Source organism: Caretta caretta, chromosome 1 (genome assembly GCF_965140235.1).
Source record: "Caretta caretta isolate rCarCar2 chromosome 1, rCarCar1.hap1, whole genome shotgun sequence".
NCBI classification, from domain to species: domain Eukaryota; kingdom Metazoa; phylum Chordata; order Testudines; family Cheloniidae; genus Caretta; species Caretta caretta.
In genome coordinates, this window is record NC_134206.1 from 107,508,496 (window position 1) to 107,527,129 (window position 18,634).

General features: G+C 48.9%; 1 protein-coding gene and 1 long non-coding RNA gene across 10 annotated transcripts in view; one reads left to right on the top strand and one right to left on the bottom strand.

Moving 5' to 3' along the window:
• Nucleotides 1-410: 410 nt before the first annotated feature.
• LOC142072561 (uncharacterized) overlaps nt 411-18,634 on the bottom strand; it is a 29,186-nt gene continuing 10,962 nt past the window's right edge. Inside the window, exon 3 of the long non-coding RNA XR_012669001.1 lies at nt 411-844. This is a non-coding gene — a long non-coding RNA (uncharacterized LOC142072561). The remainder of the gene's footprint in view (nt 845-18,634) is intronic.
• Nucleotides 8,553-18,634, top strand: part of MYO16 (myosin XVI) — a 602,174-nt gene continuing 592,092 nt past the window's right edge. For 8 of the 9 annotated variants that reach the window (XM_075129766.1, XM_048854910.2, XM_075129771.1 and 5 more), the window contains exon 1: nt 8,555-8,880. The gene's annotated coding sequence lies outside the window, so the exon portion shown is untranslated. Of the gene's footprint in view, nt 8,881-18,634 lie in introns of all 9 variants that reach the window. The other variant, XM_075129773.1, reaches the window with a different exon arrangement.

The window sequence follows — 18,634 nt, forward strand, 5'->3', positions numbered from 1 at the left end:
GGGGTGGAGTGTTGAGGCAAACTTCTTGGCTGCTGATCTTGAGCAGCAAGAAACCATGGCTATCAGAGGGGCCCGGCGGAGGGGCCAATTCAAATCAGGGAGGCTTTGAGGCAACATTTTGAAAATGAGAACCAGTAATGTATATCTCTCTGATTGGTGCTGCAATGTTATATTATATGTAGTTTTCCTAGGAAGTAATAGCGAAATTTGGGCCTTACATTCCAGTAAGCAAATGATTAAACCGCCTGTGTATTATTAGTAGTTCCTACTATCTCAATTTGTAGGAAACAAATAAAGATGAGTTACGGTTCAAAAACTTTGCTTTTATTGCACAAGAAACAACACACACACACACACACACACACAAAGATGCTTGGTGGGAAAGGAGGTACCAGGGAAGGGCAGACTTTCAGAGCTGTGTGTAGGTCCAGCTATCATTTTGAAAGTTGTCTAAGGGGGTGGAGTGAAGGGGAAATCAAGAAGTCCTGGAAAGTGGAAAGGACTGTGTGGGTGGAGTTGGGGAGGCACAGAAAAGCATTCTGAATCTGCTGCAAGGGAGGGCGGGCACACGTCTGCTCAGTCTGCAGCATTATTAAGGACTTCAGCATCTGCATTTGCTCCTCCGTGACTTTAATCATCTGCTCAGTAGCGACCTTAACAAACGCCTAATTTTCTTTTCTGTCCTGTCTTTTGGCTTCTCTCCAATCCTTGTGTTCCCTTTTCTCTGCATTGGAGAAGTGCAGTACCTCCCGGAACATGTCTTCGTTGCTTTGTATTGGGCCCTTTCTTATCTGGCGGAGATGCTTGGCCAGTGTGCGTGGGGTGTTCCTGAAGGCCACATCTGCTGATGAAGAAGGAACAATGCACAGAAGCATGATTGTTAAGTTCACACACAGCATTGAAATATATCTGTAAAATACACCTTTTGTAACATAACAATCACCTTTTCACTGACCCTTGGCAAGCGCACATTTCTGTGAACTCCTAAAACATAGTGAGTGTTGGCTGCGGGGGGGTGCTCCACCTGGAGAAAAGAGCACTCACTCTGCAAGGGTTGCAGTGAAACTGACTAGGAAAAAAATTCTAAAGTTCTCCCACACTTTTCCACAGGCGGGGGTCATTCTAGCAGATATCTCACTGCTGAGAGTAAGCAGGGAAGCGAGGGTACATCTACTACATGCTTGTGGCTTCCGCCCTATGCTGCTCGCGTGTGGCTTCTGCCCTGGTCCCTGTGCTGCTCCCCTTTCTCCCAGCACCTCCTGCCCACTGGTGGGCCCCACTGATCAGCACCTCCTCCTCCCTTCCAGCACCTACCGCCTGCTGTGGGTCAGCTGTTTTGCGGTGTCAGGAGGCACTGGAGGGGAGGGGAAGGAGTGAGGGTGCAGCGTACTTGAGGGGAGGGAGCTGAACTGGGAGGGGAAGGGGTGGAGCGGGGGTGGGAAGAAGCAGGGCGGGGTGGGGTCTTGGCAGGAAGGGGTGGAGTGGGGGCGGGGACTGGGCGGAGCCAGGGGGAGTCCCTTCCCTCCCGGAAGATTACAAACTTGGTGCCTGTGTTTTATTTTGTCACCAAAACAGGGCATTTTTGTGCCAAGAGTTGCATTGCAGTGTTTATGCATCCACTGTTTTGTCAACAAAAGCTGCCTTTTGTCAACAAAACTTTGTAGTGTAGCCAAGGCCTAAGTAACAATGACAATTAGTATAAATCCATTATTTCAATTGACCCAGTATAAAAAGGTGACAAGAGCACAATAAAAATAAGAGTGAGAAAGTTACTGTAACACTTTGGAAAAAGCAAGTGACATGTAAAGAGATACCATCAGTACCTTTGAAGAGCCATTGTCTACTATGGGTATGTCTACACTACGAAATTAGGTCGAATTTATAGAAGTCAGTTTTTTAGAAATCGTTTTTATATATTCGAGTGTGTGTGTCCCCACAGAAAATGCTCTAAGTGCATTAAGTGCATTAACTCGGCGGAGTGCTTCCACAGTACCGAGGCAAGCGTCGACTTCCGGAGTGTGGCACTGTGGATAGCTATCCCACAGTTCCCGCAGTCTCCGCTGCCCATTGGAATTCTGGGTTGAGATCCCAATGCCTGATGGGGCTAAAACATTGTCACGGGTGGTTCTGGGTACATATTGTCAGGCCCCCGTTCCCTCCCTCCCTCCGTGAAAGCAGCAGCAGACAATTGTTTCGCACCTTTTTTCTTCAGTTACCTGTGCAGACACCATACCACGGCAAGCATGGAGACCGCTCAGGTAACCGTCACCGTATGTCTCCTGGGTGCTGGCAGACGTGGTACTGCATTGCTACACAGCAGCATCAACCCATTGCCTTGTGGCAGCAGACAGTACAGTATGACTGGTAGCCATCATTGTCATGTCCGAGGTGCTCCTGGCCACGTCGGCCAGAAGCGCCTGGGCAGACATGGGCGCAGGGACTAAATTTGGAGTGACTTGACCAGGTCATTCTCTTTAGTCCTGCAGTCAGTCCTATTGAACCATCTTATGGTGATCAGGCAGGCGATACGGATTGCTAGCAGTCCTACTGTACCATCTTCTGCCAGGCAGGCAAGAGATGAGGATGGCTAGCAGTCCCACTGCACCATCTTCTGCTGAGCAGCCATGAGATGTGGATGGCTTGCAGTCCTTCTGCACCATCTGCTGCCAGGCAAAGATGTAAAAGATAGATGGAGTGGATCAAAACAAGAAATAGACCAGATTTGTTTTGTACTCATTTGCTTCCCCCCCCTCCCCCGTCTAGGAGACTCATTCCTCTAGGTCACACTGCAGTCACTCACAGAGAAGGTGCAGCGAGGTAAATCCAGCCATGTATCAATCAGAGGCCAGATCAACCTGCTTGTGCCAATAAGAACAATTACTTAGGTGCACCATTTCTTATTGGAACCCTCCGTGAAGTCCTGCCTGAAATGCTCATTGATGTAAAGCCACCCCCTTTGTTGATTTTAATTTCCTGTAAGCCAACCCTGTATGCCATGTCGTCAGTCACCCCTCCCTCCGTCAGAGCAACGGCAGACAATTGTTCCGTGCCTTTTTTCTGTGCAGACGCCATACCACGGCAAGCATGGAGGCTGCTCAGCTCACTTTGGCAATTAGGAGCACATTAAACACCACATGCATTATCCAGCAGTATATGCAGCACCAGAACCTGGCAGAGCGATACCGGGCGAGGAGGCGACGTCAGCGCGGTCACATGAGTGATTAGGACATGGACACAGATTTCTCTGAAAGCATGGGCCCTGCCAATGCATGCATCATGGTGCTAATGGGGAAAGTTCATGCTGTGGAACACCAATTCTGGGCTCGGGAAACAAGCACAGGCTGGTGGGACCGCATAGTGTTGCAGGTCTGGGACGATTCCCAGTGGCTGCGAAACTTTCGCATGCGTAAGGGCACTTTCATGGAACTTTGTGACTTGCTTTCCCCTGCCCTGAAGCGCATGAATACCAAGATGAGAGCAGCCCTCACAGTTGAGAAGCGAGTTGCGATAGCCCTGTGGAAGCTTGCAATGCCAGACAGCTACCGGTCAGTTGGGAATCAATTTGGAGTGGGCAAATCTACTGTGTGGGCTGCTGTGATGCAAGTAGCCCACGCAATCAAAGATCTGCTGATATCAAGGGTAGTGATCCTGGGAAATGTGCATGTCATAGTGGATGGCTTTGCTGCAATGGGATTCCCTAACTGTGGTGGGGCCATAGATGGAACCCATATCCCTATCTTGGCACCGGAGCACCAAGCCGGCGAGTACATAAACTGCAAGGGGTACTTTTCAATAGTGCTGCAAGCTCTGGTGGATCACAAGGGACGTTTCACCAACATCAACGTGGGATGGCCGGGAAAGGTACATTACGCTCGCATCTTCAGGAACTCTGGTCTCTTTCAAAAGCTGCAGGAAGGGACTTTATTCCCAGACCAGAAAATAACTGCTGGGGATGTTGAAATGCCTATAATTATCCTTGGGGACCCAGCCTACCCCTTAATGTCATGGCTCATGAAGCTGTACACAGGCAGCCTGGACAGTAGTCAGGAGCTGTTCAACTACAGGCTGAGCAAGTGCAGAATGGTGGTAGAATGTGCATTTGGATGTTTAAAGGTGCGCTGGCGCAGTTTACTTACTCGCTTAGACCTCAGCGAAACCAATATTCCCACTGTTATTACTGCTTGCTGTGTGCTCCACAATATCTGTGAGAGTAAGGGAGAGACGTTTATGGCGGGGTGGGAGGTTGAGGCAAATCGCCTGGCTGCTGGTTACGGGCAGCCAGACACCAGGGCGGTTAGAAAAGCACAGGAGGGCGCGGTACGCATCAGAGAAGCTTTGAAAACCAGTTTCATGACTGGCCAGGCTACGGTGTGAAAGTTCTGTTTGTTTCTCCTTGATGAAACCCCCCACCCCTTGGTTCACTCTACTTCCCTGTAAGCTAACCACCCGCCCCTCCTCCCTTCGATCACCACTTGCAGAGGCAATAAAGTCATTGTTGCTTCACATTCATGCATTCTTTATTCATTCATCACACAAATAGGGGGATGACTACCAAGGTAGCCCAGGAGGGGTGGTGGAGGAGGGAAGGAAAATGCCACACAGCACTTTAAAAGCTTAGAACTTTAAAATTTATTGAATGACAGCCTTCTGTTTTTTGGGCAATCCTCTGTGGTGGAGTGGCTGGGTGGCCGGAGGCCCCCCACCGCGTTCTTGGGCATCTGGGTGAGGAGGCTATGGAACTTGGGGAGGAGGGTGGTTGGTTACATAGAGTCTGTAGCGGCGGTCTGTGCTCCTGCTGCCTTTCCTGCAGCTCAGCCATACACTGGAGCATACTGGTTTGATCCTCCAGCAGCCTCAGCATTGAATCCTGCCTCCTCTCATCACGCTGCCACCACATTTGAGCTTCAGCCCTGTCTTCAGCCCGCCACTTACTCTCTTCAGCCTGCCACTTACTCTCTTCAGCCCGCCACCTCTCCTCCTGCTCATTTTGTGCTTTCCTGCACTCTGACATTATTTGCCTCCACGCATTCGTCTGTGCTGTGTCAGCGTAGGAGGACAGCATGAGCTCAGAGAACATTTCATCACGAGTGCGTTTTTTTTTTCTTTCTAATCTTCACTAGCCTCTGGGAAGGAGAAGATCCTGTGATCATTGAAACACATGCAGCTGGTGGAGAAAAAAAAAGGGACAGCGGTATTTAAAAAGACACATTTTATAAAACAGTGGCTACACTCTTTCAGGGTAAACCTTGCTGTTAACATTACATACATAGCACATGTGCTTTCGTTACAAGGTCACATTTTGCCTCCCCCCCACCGCGTGGCTACCCCCTCAACCCTCCCCCCTCCCCGTGGCTAACAGCGGGGAACATTTCTGTTCAGCCACAGGCAAACAGCCCAGCAGGAACGGGCACCTCTGAGTGTCCCCTGAAGAAAAGCACCCTATTTCAACCAGGTGACCATGAATGATATCTCACTCTCCTGAGGATAACACAGAGAGATAAAGAACAGATGTTGTTTGAACGCCAGCAAACATACACTGCAATGCTTTGTTGTACAATGATTCCTGAGTACGTGTTACTGGCCTGGAGTGGTAAAGTGTCCTACCATCGAGGACGCAATAAGGCTGCCCTCCCCAGAAACCTTTTGCAAAGGCTTTGGGAGTACATCCAGGAGAGCCGCGAATGCCAGGGCAAAGTAATCCTTTCACATGATTGCTTTTAAACCATGTATAGTAAGGTACACTCACCGGAGGTCCCTTCTCCACCTGCTGGGTCCAGGAAGCAGCCTTGGGTGGGTTCAGGGGGTACTGGCTCCAGGTCCAGGGTGAGAAACAGTTCCTGGCTGTCGGGAAAACCGGTTTCTCTGCTTGCTTGCTGTGAGCTATCTACAACCTCATCATCATCATCATCTTCTTCGTCCCCAAAACCTGCTTCCGTGTTGCCTCCATCTCCATTGAAGGAGTCAAACAACACGGCTGGGTTGCTTGGGTTGCATTTTAGGGGGTGGCTGTACCCCCTAAAATGGTATGCAGCTCATCATAGAAGCGGCATGTTTGGGGCTCTGACCCGGAGCGGCCGTTCACCTCTCTGGTTTTCTGGTAGGCTTGCCTCCTTAAGTTTCATGCGGCACTGCTTCGGGTCCCTGTTATGGCCTCTGTCCTTCATGCCCTGGGAGATTTTGACAAAGGTTTTGGCATTTTGAAAACTGGAACGGAGTTCTGATAGCAAGGATTCCTCTCCCCATACAGCGATCAGATCCCGTACCTCCCGTTCAGTCCATGCTGGAGTTCTTTTGCGATTCTGGGACTCCATCATGGTCACCTCTGCTGATGAGCTCTGCATGGTCACCTCTGCTGATGAGCTCTGCATGGTCAACTGCAGCTTGCCACGCTGGCCAAACAGGGAATGAGATTCAAAAGTTCGTGGTTCTTTTCCTGTCTACCTGGCCAGTGCATCTGAGTTGAGAGTGCCGTCCAGAGCGGTCACAATGGAGCACTCTGGGATAGCTCCCGGAGGCCAATACCGTTGAATTGTGTCCACAGTACCCCAAATTCGACCCGGCAAGGCCGATTTTAGCGCTAATCCACTTGTCAGGGGTGGAGTAAGGAAATCGATTTTAAGAGCCCTTTAAGTCGAAAAAAAGGGCTTCATCGTGTGGACGGGTGCAGGTTTACATCGATTTAATGCTGCTAAATTCGTCCTAAAGTCCTAGTGTAGACCAGGGCTATGTCTACACTACGCAGCTTTTAGTAACAGGGCTGGGCTGCTACAGCTGTGTCACTCAAAGGCGCACAGTGTAGCCACTGTTTGTCAGCTTTCCTGCAGACAAAAAACTCCCCCTCCCCCACCCCGAGTGGTGTTACCATTGTTGGCAGGAGAGTGCTCCTGCGGGCAAAGAGCTGTTCACACTGGCACTTGTCATCAGCAAAACTTTTGTCTTTCGGGGTGGGGTAGGGGTTTACACCTCTGAAAGACAAAAGTTTTGTTGTTCAGTTGCCAGTGTAGACATAGCCTAATTGTTTGACATGCTCAAAAATAGACTCCTGATAATAAGGACTTTTTTTTGTTAGACTTCTGCACATTCTGCTAGGAAAGATGCCACTAGAAGAGTGGCTTTCAACCATTCCAGATTACTGTACTCCTTTCAACAGTTTGATTTGTCTTGTGTATCCCAAGTTCCACCTCACTTAAAAACTACTTGCTTACAAAATCAGACATAAAAATACAAAAGTGTCACAGCCACACTGTTACTGAAAAAATGCTTACTTTCTCATGTTTACCATATAACCATAAAATAACTCGATTGGAATAGAAATATTGTACTTACATTTCAGCATATAGTATAGTATATAGAGCAGTATAAAAAAGTCACTGTATGACATTTTAGTTTGTACTTCACTAGTGCTTTTTATGTAGCCTGTTGTCAAAATAGGCAAAAATCTAGATGAGTTAATGTACCCCCTGGAACACCTCTGCATATCCCCAGGGTTATGCGTACCCTGGTTGAGCACCACTGCACTAGAGCATGAGAATGCTGCTTACAGCATGTGGATGGAGAAATGTAATGGCATTTTTTTCATAACTGTATATCTTTTAAGAAGTACCATCTCACTGGGAAACAACTATGATGTTCCCAATGTTTCCCTTTTGTTTGGCATTGTCAATTTGGCAGGGAATCAACTAGTTCTTTGTTGTGCTAAACAGCAACCAGATTGTTTGAATCTGAATGGGTATTCCCCCCCTCCCCCCTTTTCCTTCAAGCAGTTGATGCAAAGGGGGAAAAAGAGACAAGGACATTTGAAAAGAATCGCATCTTTATAATTTGTACTATACATTTGGATAAATCCAAAGGGGAGAAGGGTATGTGTATTTGTAGGAGTGTGTATGCTGTAAGCAGCATTCTCAGGCTTTAGTGGCATATTTTCTAGCAGAATGTACAGAAGTCTTGCAAAAAAGTCTCTGATTAAGTGGAGTCTATTTGCGCTTCACTTGCTTTTTCCAAGTGTTAAGTACATTAACTTTCTGCCTCTTGTTTTTATTGTGCAATGGTCTTGTCACCTTATTGTATTGAGTCAATTGAAATAATGGCTTTATCCTAATTGCCATTGTTACTCAGAGTGAAGTAAAAGAGGTTGTGGTAGGGGGATTGAGACCTGAGAAAATAAGTATGTCTGCACTGCTGCCAGGGCTATAAATCCACGGATGGTAGCAACTGTGTGAATACCAGTGTAGACAGGCTGTGCTGTGGAAAGGCCCATGCAATCTAATCCTGTTCACAGCAAATACAGTGATTAAAACTGCGGTCAGCCAGTCTCCATTCAAGCTTCTACCATTGCTGCTTTTGCCCCGGTGGCAGGGACAGTCGGAAACCGTAAGGCAAGGCAGCCGAGTGTGTGTGTGTGTGTCAGACTGAGAGGAACACACAACAATGTGTGTGAGAGAGAGGAAGGGAGAACTAACGGCCTGCATGTGACCGAGAAGTAACTGGGGGGATGCGGGGGGGGGGGGGGGGGAGATGTGTGTGCTTGAGGGAAACGCTGACAGAAAGCGAAAGTGTGTGTGAGAGACCGACACAAGCGGAGCCGCCCGCGCTCACACCTCCTTGTGGGAACGAAGTGCTGCGCGGCTGGGAGGAGAGGAAGCAAAGCAGCTGTTAGCTTTGACTCAGCCGCTGTAATTTGTGTGTGTGTGTGTGTCTCCCTCCCGCTCTCGTCTCCTCCCACCCCCCTCTCGGTGCTGGGCTGAGTGTCAGCCAGGGAATCGCTCTGCCTAGAAGTGCCTCGCCGGCGGAGCTTGGGACGACACTGGCCACACCCGGGGCAATCGCGAGCGTCTCCCCGCCGGAGGCTGCGGGCTGGTGAGAGCCCCCCACGTCGGCGAGGTGAGCGTGAGGCGCGCGGGCGGGGAGGGAGACCGGCCCCCGCGGGGCGGCTTCGGTGCCCGGCTGAAGTTCCCGCGCTCGCTGCCTCGCGGAGCCGCGGGGGGCTGCGCGGGGCCCCGGGTTCTCAGCGGCCGGGTTCGCTGCTCCGCGAGTTTGCCGGCGCCTGAGCCTCGGGAAGCGGCCGGTGCTGTGACACGCGTCGCGCTTTGTGTCCTGGGCGAGCCTTTAAGCTGAGGGTAAGACACGCACACACCCACACACGCGCCTTGCCCCAACCCGCACGGAGAGCGGGCTGGTCGGCGGGAGCTGGCCGCAGAGGGAGCCCGCCCGGAGAAGGGTGAAAGCGGCCAGTTGCTAAGGTTACGGGGGGAGCGCTGGAGAGGGTCACCCATGTCGCCCCGCCGGGCAGGGGCTGGCTCCTGTGCTGTGTGGGGAGAGAGCCTCTAGTTTAGAGCAGTGTTTTCGGGGGGCTGGAACAATTTGTCTAGTGGGGGTGCTGAGAGCCGTTGAACCAACCTGTCAACCCTGCATGAGAAACCACTTCAAGGCAGGGAGTGTGGCAGCACCCCTTGTTCCAGCACCTATGAAATGAATGGGCAGCAGGTTTCAAACGAACAAAAGGAAGTTATTTCTTCACACAACGCACAGTCAACCTGTGGAACGCCTTGCCAGAGCATGTCCTGAAGGCCAAGACTATAACTGGGTTCAAAAAAAGAACTAGATAAGTTCCTGGAGGATAGGTCCATCAATGGCTATTAGCCAGGATGGGCAGGGATGGTGTCCCTAGCCTCTGTTTGCAAGAAGCTGGGACTAGGCGAGAGGGGATGGATCACTTGATGATTCCCTGTTCTGTTCATTCCCTCTGGGGCACCTGGCACTGGCCACTGATGGAAGACAGGATACTGGGGTAACTGGACCTTTGGTCTGATCCAGTATGGTTGTTCACATGTTATGTTCTTATGGCCGTGTTTCTCAACCACCCATCCATGGACTGGCACTGGTCCCTGAAATCTCCCTGGTACAGTTTAGGAAGGCAGTAGCTGGTCCCTGGTATCAGAAAGGTTGAGAAAAGACTGCTTTAGGCTATGTCTACACTGAATACCTTACAGCGGCACAGCTGTGCCACTATATCCCTGCTGCTGTAAGGTACGCAGCGTAGCCACTCTTTGCCGGCAGGAGAGAGCTTTCCTGCTGGCAAAATCTCCACCCCAAGGAGAGGTAGCTTTGTTGGCAGGAAAGTGTCTCCTGCCGACGAAGTGCTGTCCACAGGGACAGGCATGGAGACACTTTTTGTCATTAAAACTTTTGTCAGTCAGGGGTGTGTTTTTTCACATCCCTAACTTGACAAAAGTTGTAACAACAAAAGCGCAGTGTAGACATAGCCTTAGAGGAAAAGAATGGAGGTGAAAAAACTAGTCTAGGATCTGCCCCACATGCTCTTCCTTAAATAATCTGCTCTAGTTTAATGACATTGCACTGAGCATCCTCCTCCTTTTCCTGGGTGGAGTAAACGGATAAGAGCACAACTTGAAGCAAGCCATCAAAACAGTATACATAAATGACTGCATTACTCCCACACCAGCTTATCAGCTACAAAAGATTATTTTTGTTTTTCTGCCCAGCCCCTGAAGGAAAGATGCAGTCCAGTGGTGTGAGCATGGCACTCAGAGCTAGGAGCTCCTCAGTTCTAACACTGATTTTCAGCTAAAAGCCTGGGCAAGTCTTCGCTGTCTGCCACAGTTTCCCCCTATTTAAAATAGGAGTGATACCACCCACACAGGGCCCTTGCTAATATTAATTAATTGGATAATGTACATAAGAATGGCCTGTCTGTGAGTGAGACCAATGATTCATCTAGCTCAGTATCCTGTCTTCTGACAGTGCCTGGTGCACAGAACAGAGCAATGTATGAGTGATCCACCATCTGTTGTCCAGTCCCAACTTCTGACAGTCAGAGGTTTAGGGACACCAGAGCATGGCTTGAGTCCCTGATTATCTTGGTTAATAGCCATTGATGGACCTATCCTTCATGAACTTATCTAATTCTTTTTTGACCCTAGTTATACTTTTGGTCTTCACAACATCCTCTGGCAATGAGTTCCCCAGATTGACTGTACATTGTGTGAAAAAGTACTTCCATTTGTTCGTTTTAAACCTGCTGCCTCTTAATTTCATTCGGTGACCCCTGGTTTGTGTGTTATGTGAAGGGATAAATAATACTTCCCTATTCACTTTCTCCACATCATTCATGATTTTATAGACTTCTGTCATAACCCTCGTCAGTCATCTCTTTTCTAAACTGAACAGTGCCAGGCTTTGTCATCTCTCCTCATATGAAAGCTGTTCCATACCCCTAATTACTTTTGTTACCCTTCTCTGTACCTTTCTAATATATCTTTTTTTTTTTTTGAGATGGGTTGACCAGACCTGCATGCAGTATTCAAGGTTTGAGCGTACTGTGTATTTATATAGTGGTATTATGGTATTTTTTGTCTTATTATGTGTTAGCTTTTTTGATTACTGCTGCACATTGAGTGGATGTTTTCAGAGGACTATCTGTGGTGACTCCAAGATCTCTTTCTTGGAGTAACAGCGAATTTAGACCCCCATCATTTTGATTAGGTAGTTGGGATTATGTTGTCCAATGTGCATTTCTTTGCATTTATAGACACTGAATTTCATCTGCCATTTTATTGCCCAGAGACAAGGTGGGTGAGGTAATAGCTTTTATTGGACCAACTTGTTTTGGTGAGAGAGACAAGCTTTTGGGCTACACAGAGCTTTTCTTCAGGTCAGAGCTCTATGTGGCTCGAAAGCTGGACTTTCTCACCAAAAGAATTTAGTCCAGAAAAGATATTACCTACCCTCTTGTCTCTCTAATAGCCTGATATGGCTACAACTACACTGCATACAACATTTTGTTGCCCAGTTACCCAGTTTTGTGTGATTCCTTTGAAACTCTTCACCGTCTATTTTGGACTTTATCATGAGCAATTTAGTGTCATCTGCAAACTTTGTGTTTATTTCTTTTCTAGACATTTATGAATATGTTCAACAGCACTGGTACCAGGACAGATTCTTGAGGAGCCCCACTATTTACGTCTTTCCATTGTGAAAACGGACCATTCATTCCTACCCTTTGTTTCCTATCTTTTAACCCAGGGATCAGCAACCTTCGGCACGTGGCCTGTAAGGGTAAGTCCCTGGCGGGCCGGGACAGTTTGTTTACCCGCTGTGTCCACAGGTTTGGCCGATTGTGGCTCCCACTGGCTGTGGTTTGCCACTCCAGGCCAATGGGGGCTGTGGGAAGTGGCGGCCAGCACATCCTTTGGCCCGCGCCACTTCCCGTAGCCCCCATTGGCCTGGAGCGGTGAACCGTGAACAGTGGGAGCTGCGATCAGCCGAACGTGTGGACATGGCAGGTAAACAAACCGTCCTGGCCCGCCAGGGGCTTACCCTGACGGGCCGTGTGCCAAAGGTTGCTGATCCATGTTTTAACCAGTTAATGATCCACGAGAGGACTTCCCTCTTATCCCATGACTGCTTACTGTGCTTAAGAGCCTTTGGTGAGGGATCTTTCTGAAAATCCACATATACTACATCCACCGGATCACCCTTGTCCACGTTTGTTGACCTTCTTTACCTCTCTATAAAGCACTTTGGACATGAGACGTGCCAAGTATTATCTCCTCAGAGAATATAAGTTATTTGGTTTAATTTGGGGACTTATTCTCCACCCCCCTTGATTTTTATTCCTAGCTTGGTAGGGTGACTGTATTTTCCTATGCTGAATATGGGACACCTGGTAAAATTACTTGTATTCAAGTGAGTTCAACGGCAATCAATCAGAACTATGCAGTACAAATGTTCAAATTAACATCAAGTTGACTGAGCCCCTGTTAAAAATAAATACTGTGTAGTTGGATTCTCTTTATTTACCTTCTTATCTTTAAGGCTTTAGGGTTCACACAGTAAGGGGTGACAAACACACACTCCTGTACATCTTTCTCACACAGTGGGGGTGACTGACCGACCCGACCCTCCCTGCCTGGTGCTCTCCACCCTCCATGCCTGGCTGGGCCCCCGGGACGGACCCGCCTCTCCTGGTACCTGGCGCCGCATCTTTCCGAGGCAACATGTGGCGGGGCATGCAGGGTCACATGCTCCCCCTCTCCAGATTTCTGCCCATGTTCACACCACAATGTGAACTGTGTGGGAGGGAAGGAATGGGAGCTGCTTTCAGGGACGGGGGGCGGGGCGGGTGGAAGAAGGGATGACCTGGCCCATGTTTTTGCAGAGCTCATCTCTTCCCACCCCTCCCCTGCACACACTCCCCTGTGGCTGGAAGCAGCTTGTTCCTTCCGGCCTGCACAGTGTTGAAAGGCAGCTAACACCTCCAGGCTGCTGCTGGCCACCAACATAACCCAGCCATCTCCTGTCCCCTGGCTGCAGTGCGGGCAGGAAGGGGTTAAGCCCTAAGGATGCATTGTGCACCAGGGCCCAGGGAACCTAACTGCAGGGGCTTCAGGGAACTGGGCCAGAGAGGTAGCTCAACAGGGGAGGGTGCATAGGAGACTGAGAAGCCCTGTGCTCCCCGGGGGCAGGACCCAGGGCAGCGTGTGTGTGTGTGTGTGTGTGTGTGTGTGTGTGTGTGTGTGTGAAGAGGGTGCTAAGCCCTTGCCCAGGGGGCTGCTGTGGAGCCTGCAGGATCCAGGTGTGAACAGGCTGGAAATCATTTCCTCTCCGCCACCCCAGAGCTTAGCTGAGGGGTGGGATGGCTGCTCTGCCAGCACTGCAGGGTGGGGCGGCGGGGGGGATTGGGACATGCAGGGCTCGGCTCCACCTGGCCAGCGCTCTGGGCTGTTTTCCGGGGCACCAGCTCAGCCAGAGGCAGTGCGGGAAGGAAGGAACCTGCTGGCCAGGCTGTTGGTAAGCTGAGTGCTCTGACCAGGGGCTGGTTCTGTGCACAGCACTGGGAATGGGATGCACCCCGTTGGGGGGTGAGGGAATATGGAGGAGCAGTGGGACTGGACGGGGGGGGGGTGGTGAAGGAGAAAAGCAGGGAGAGGACAGTGAGAAGGGAAGCACGTAAAGGGCCGATGGGTGGGCAACAGACGCGACATGTAACCAGCTGCCACGTGGCCCCTGCCCACACTCACCAGCCACTGTAGCATGCAGCCAGTGCTGGCCAGAAATGGGACAAGGTTTGGCATGCAGCAGGGGCTGCGCTGACGGACCATCAAGGGGAGCAGCCGGTCCCACGTATTGCAGCTTTCCCTGCTACCAGCCTTGCACCCCTATCCCCATCATCAGCCATTGGACCCCCCCCACTCACTGCTGGTGGCGGGCAGCTGGCAAGCAGGGATCCAGCCAGCAGCAGGACCCACAAATACTGATGGGGCGGAGACATAAAATACAGGACAATTTGCCCATTTTAAAGAAAAAGTTGGGACACCTGCAGGAGGGCTTAAATACGAGACTGTCCCTTTAAAAATGGGATGTCTGGTCACCCTACCTTCCTCCCTCCTGGCTGACCTGGACCCATGGTGACTTTCCTTTGCTAAAAGAAAAGGAGTACTTGTGGCACCTTAGAGACTAACCAATTTATTTGAGCATAAGTTTTCGTGAGCTACAGCTCACTTCATCGGATGCCACAAAGTGCCACAAGTACTCCTTTTCTTTTTGCGATACAGACTAGCACGGCTGTTACTCTGATTCCTTTGCTAAGGAGAGCTGACCAGGACTCCTTTCAAAGCCTATCATTGCTGTCTTGAATTTGGCCTGGGAGGGAGGATGGTGGGGTCACTGCAGAGGCTCCTCGCTTGAGCTAACTAGGCTGACTCCTCAGTATTCCTATCCATGCTGGCACAGGGAGCAGGAGCCCAGCTCAGAGAACTTGAACTTGTATGGTAGGATGTGCAGAGCTCTGAACTCTGCACCATGGTGGTAGTGATTTATTTGTACTACAATAGCACCCAAGAAGCCCCAGCTGAGATTGGAGCATTAGGCTCTGAACAAACACATAGTGAGAGACAGTCCCTGCCCCAAAGAGCACACAGTTTAAATAATCAAAGCAGGTAAATTGGTGGAGGAGAAACAAGCCTAAGGTGATATAGTAGGTTAGTGGCAGAGCTGGGGCACAGAACAGGGTCTCCTGACTCCCAGTCCCATGCTTTATCCCATAGGCCATGCTGCCTCCCCATTGCAATAGCTCTTCACTGCAAAAGTGAAATTTGTCTGTTTGTGGGGAAACTGTGAAAAAGTGTATAAATCCTGTCAATAATGTTTGAAATAGAATTTGTGGGATTATACTTAATGTTGAACATGAATGAGTATAATCGCCCATCTGGTCAACAGGTGGATAGACTGACTCAAAGTTGTATAGTATATATTGTATGTAATCAAATATAGCTTGAGCTTTCTTGAAATTTGGATATTTTACACTTGTTTGAGGCAACTGCATGACCAACACATGGCAATGCCTCACTGTGCTTGGAAACCACTGTTCTATTTCAGTCAAGCATGATGTTCCTTAAAATAGCTCCCTGATTTCAAAGCAACACAGTCAAGTGAGGAGTGTGTGCTACATGCTTCTGGGGAACATATAGCACCTTGAAGTGAAAATCAGAAGGCAGAGTAGGAATCCCTGTGTAACATGGTGTGCAGACAAGATAAATCTACTTAGTATGATGCTACACTAAGAAACAAACATTGTGGCAAAGCAAAGATGATACAAAATGCTTGTCTTGGTACCAAAAAAAGAGGTGTGTGGTCCAAAGCCAATTTGAAGGAGTCAGACTCCAAACTGGGCAGCAGAAGTTAAAATTGCTCCTAAGAGCTTGTGATCCACTGTCAGCTCACTGTGTAGTAGATCTCAATTGCACTTACTAAACGCAGTAGCATAGCTACAGTGGTCCAAGGGGCACACAGTCCATAGGCAATGAGATTATGGGGGCCCAATTAGAGGGGCTTCTGTGGGAGAGTGAGGCCTATTATCTCTTTGGGGTGGGGGGGGGCTTAAGCTGGGGTGACCATAGGTGTGAACAGCTGGCAAAGACGTGCAGAAAAGATGAGGGTGGGGGAGATTGCAGCGCCAGGGGATTCACAGAGACATGGAGACACAGGGAAGCAGAGATGGGAGATGTGCTCCCCTTTCCCCCCCACTCCTCCTGAGATAGAAGGTGAAAGCTTTGGCAGCTTTCCACAGGGCATGGTGAGGGAAGTTGGGGACTAGATCAGAGCTGGAGGAGACCGAAGGGGAGAACTGAAGGAGGGTTTGTGGGGACCTGAAATGTGGCTAGCATAGGCGCCGACTCCGTGGGTGCTCTGGGGCTGGAGCACCCATTGGAAAAAAATGGTGGGTGCTGAGCACTCACCGTCAGCTCGCCCCTCCCCCTGATTAGTGTCTCCCAGCGCCTCTCCCACCCGCCACGATCAGGGTGGGGTGCGCTTGGGGGAGGGGGTGGGAAGAAATGGGGTAGGGGCAATGCCTGGTGCAGAGCCGGGGTCAAGCACTCCCCAGCACATTGGAAAATAGGCACCTCTGGTGGGTAGGAGGGTGGATGAGGGAAGTGGGGACAGAAGAGGACCTGGAGAGCTAATTTAATGAGAGCCGTGGGAGCAGAGGACTAGATTGAAGGAGGCTGGGAGGGCTGGATCAGAACTGGAGCGGAGAGAGGCGGGCCATGGAGAATTTAGGGGTCTGTAGGGGAGCCATGATGGAGCTGGAGGGAAGCTAGGCAGGAATTTGGGGACAGGAGGGCTGATTGGGGTTATGGGGTAACTGAGCAGGAGCTGGGGGACATGGGGGCTGGATTGGGGCGGCGAGGGAGATGGAGGGAGGCAGGGGGCTGGACTGGTGCTGGTGGGGGTCAGATTTTGGAATCAGGAAAGAGACCCCTAACCTATTGTTGCACCAGGCACTTTTGGGGTCTTGCTACATGATTGTCTACAAGTTTTTCTAATTTGTCTTCTGTCTACAGTTAACTCAGAGATGGTCACAGCTAATGAATACAGAACAATGTTGTAGTCTCTCATGAAATTAGCAATAATTAGGGATGCACTCAGTGATGTTTGGCAGCATCGTATCCTCACTTGCTGCCAGCAGTAACAACCATTTGAGATGTTTAACATTGAGTGGTCTAGGCCTGCTAGTTAAGAATCAGTCAATTTAATACTGGAACTACAGGTCATTGCACCTTTCTGAATGAAATATCGAATGATAAAATATTTCCAGATCGGTAAGATGAAAGGGTCTTCCTATAGTCTATTGCCAAATAGCCAGCTCTGCATATAGAGAATCCAGCTTCTTCAATTTGTGAATTCTTCCTAAGAATGAAGTACTGTAGTGCCCTAAATTTATACCTATTTCATTTTACTTCCCAGAGAAACTTCATAGAAATCAGATGAGAATCCCAGAGTGTACAGCCAAATATTTTATGGTGATGGTCACATGGTGTCAAGGTTCCTTCACCACTCTGAACTCTAGGGTACAGATGTGGGGACCTGCATGAAAGAACACCTAAGCTTATTCCTACCAGCTTAGGTTAAAAACTTCCCCAAGGTACACACTTTGTCTTGTCCTTGAACCCTATGCTGCCACCAGTAAGCGTGTTAAACAAAGAACAGGGAAAGAGCCCACTTGGAGACATCTTCCCCCAAAATATCCCCCCAAACCCTATAACCCCTTTCCTGGGGAAGGCTTGATAAAAATCCTCACCAATTTGTACAGGTGAACACAGACCCAAACCCTTGGATCTTAAGAACAATGAAAAATCAATCAGGTTCTTAAAAGAAGAATTTTAATTAAAAGAAAAGGTAAGACAATCACCTCTGTAAAATCAGGATGGTAAATACCTTACAGGGTAATCAGATTCAAAACATAGAGAATCCCTCTAGGCAAAACCTTAAGTTACAAAAAGACACAAAACCAGGAATATACATTCCATTCAGCGCAGCTTATTTTACCAGCCATTTAACAAAAGGAAATCTAACGCATTTCTAGCTAGATTACTTATTAAATTAACAGAGTTTCTGAGACTGCATTCCTGATCTGTTCCCGGCAAAAGAACACATAGATAGACAGACCCTTTGTTTGCCCCCTCCCCCCCCCATTTGAAAGTATCTTGTCTCCTCATTGGTCATTTTGGTCAGGTGCCAGCGAGGTTATCTTAGCTTCTTAACCCTTTACAGGTGAAAGGGTTTTGCCTCTGGCCAGGAGGGATTTTATAGCACTGTATACAGAAAGGTGGTTACCCTTCCCTTTATTTTTATGACACGTGGTTAGTCTATTTATCGAGTATTTATTGATATAGCTTCAGTGATGATACTCTGATTCATGTTTCACTGATGCATATGCATTCTTAGTTGATCTTGTTATGAGTACACAAGAGAACAACAGTGCTCTATGACTTTTATCCCCAGCATTTTGGAGGTGAAAAGTTTTACATGAAACCCTGAAATTATTGACAAACTTGACCTTTGGGTACTTTGATATGGTCATGAACATTTTAGAACATACAGAATAGTGTAGAATATACCTAATAAAAAGAATACTGGGGAGGGGGGCAGCATTATTTGTTTTCCTTTTTTGTGTAACAATCTCTCATTCACCTTGCTATACTGTGCTTTGTGTGTTCTTACCTGCTAGTAGTTTTTCAATATTAGTTTGCTTTCCTAGCTAAAACCAAGCTGTGATGAATGAGAAAATATCTGTATCATTTTTATGAATATGGCATACTTACTATGGAATGAA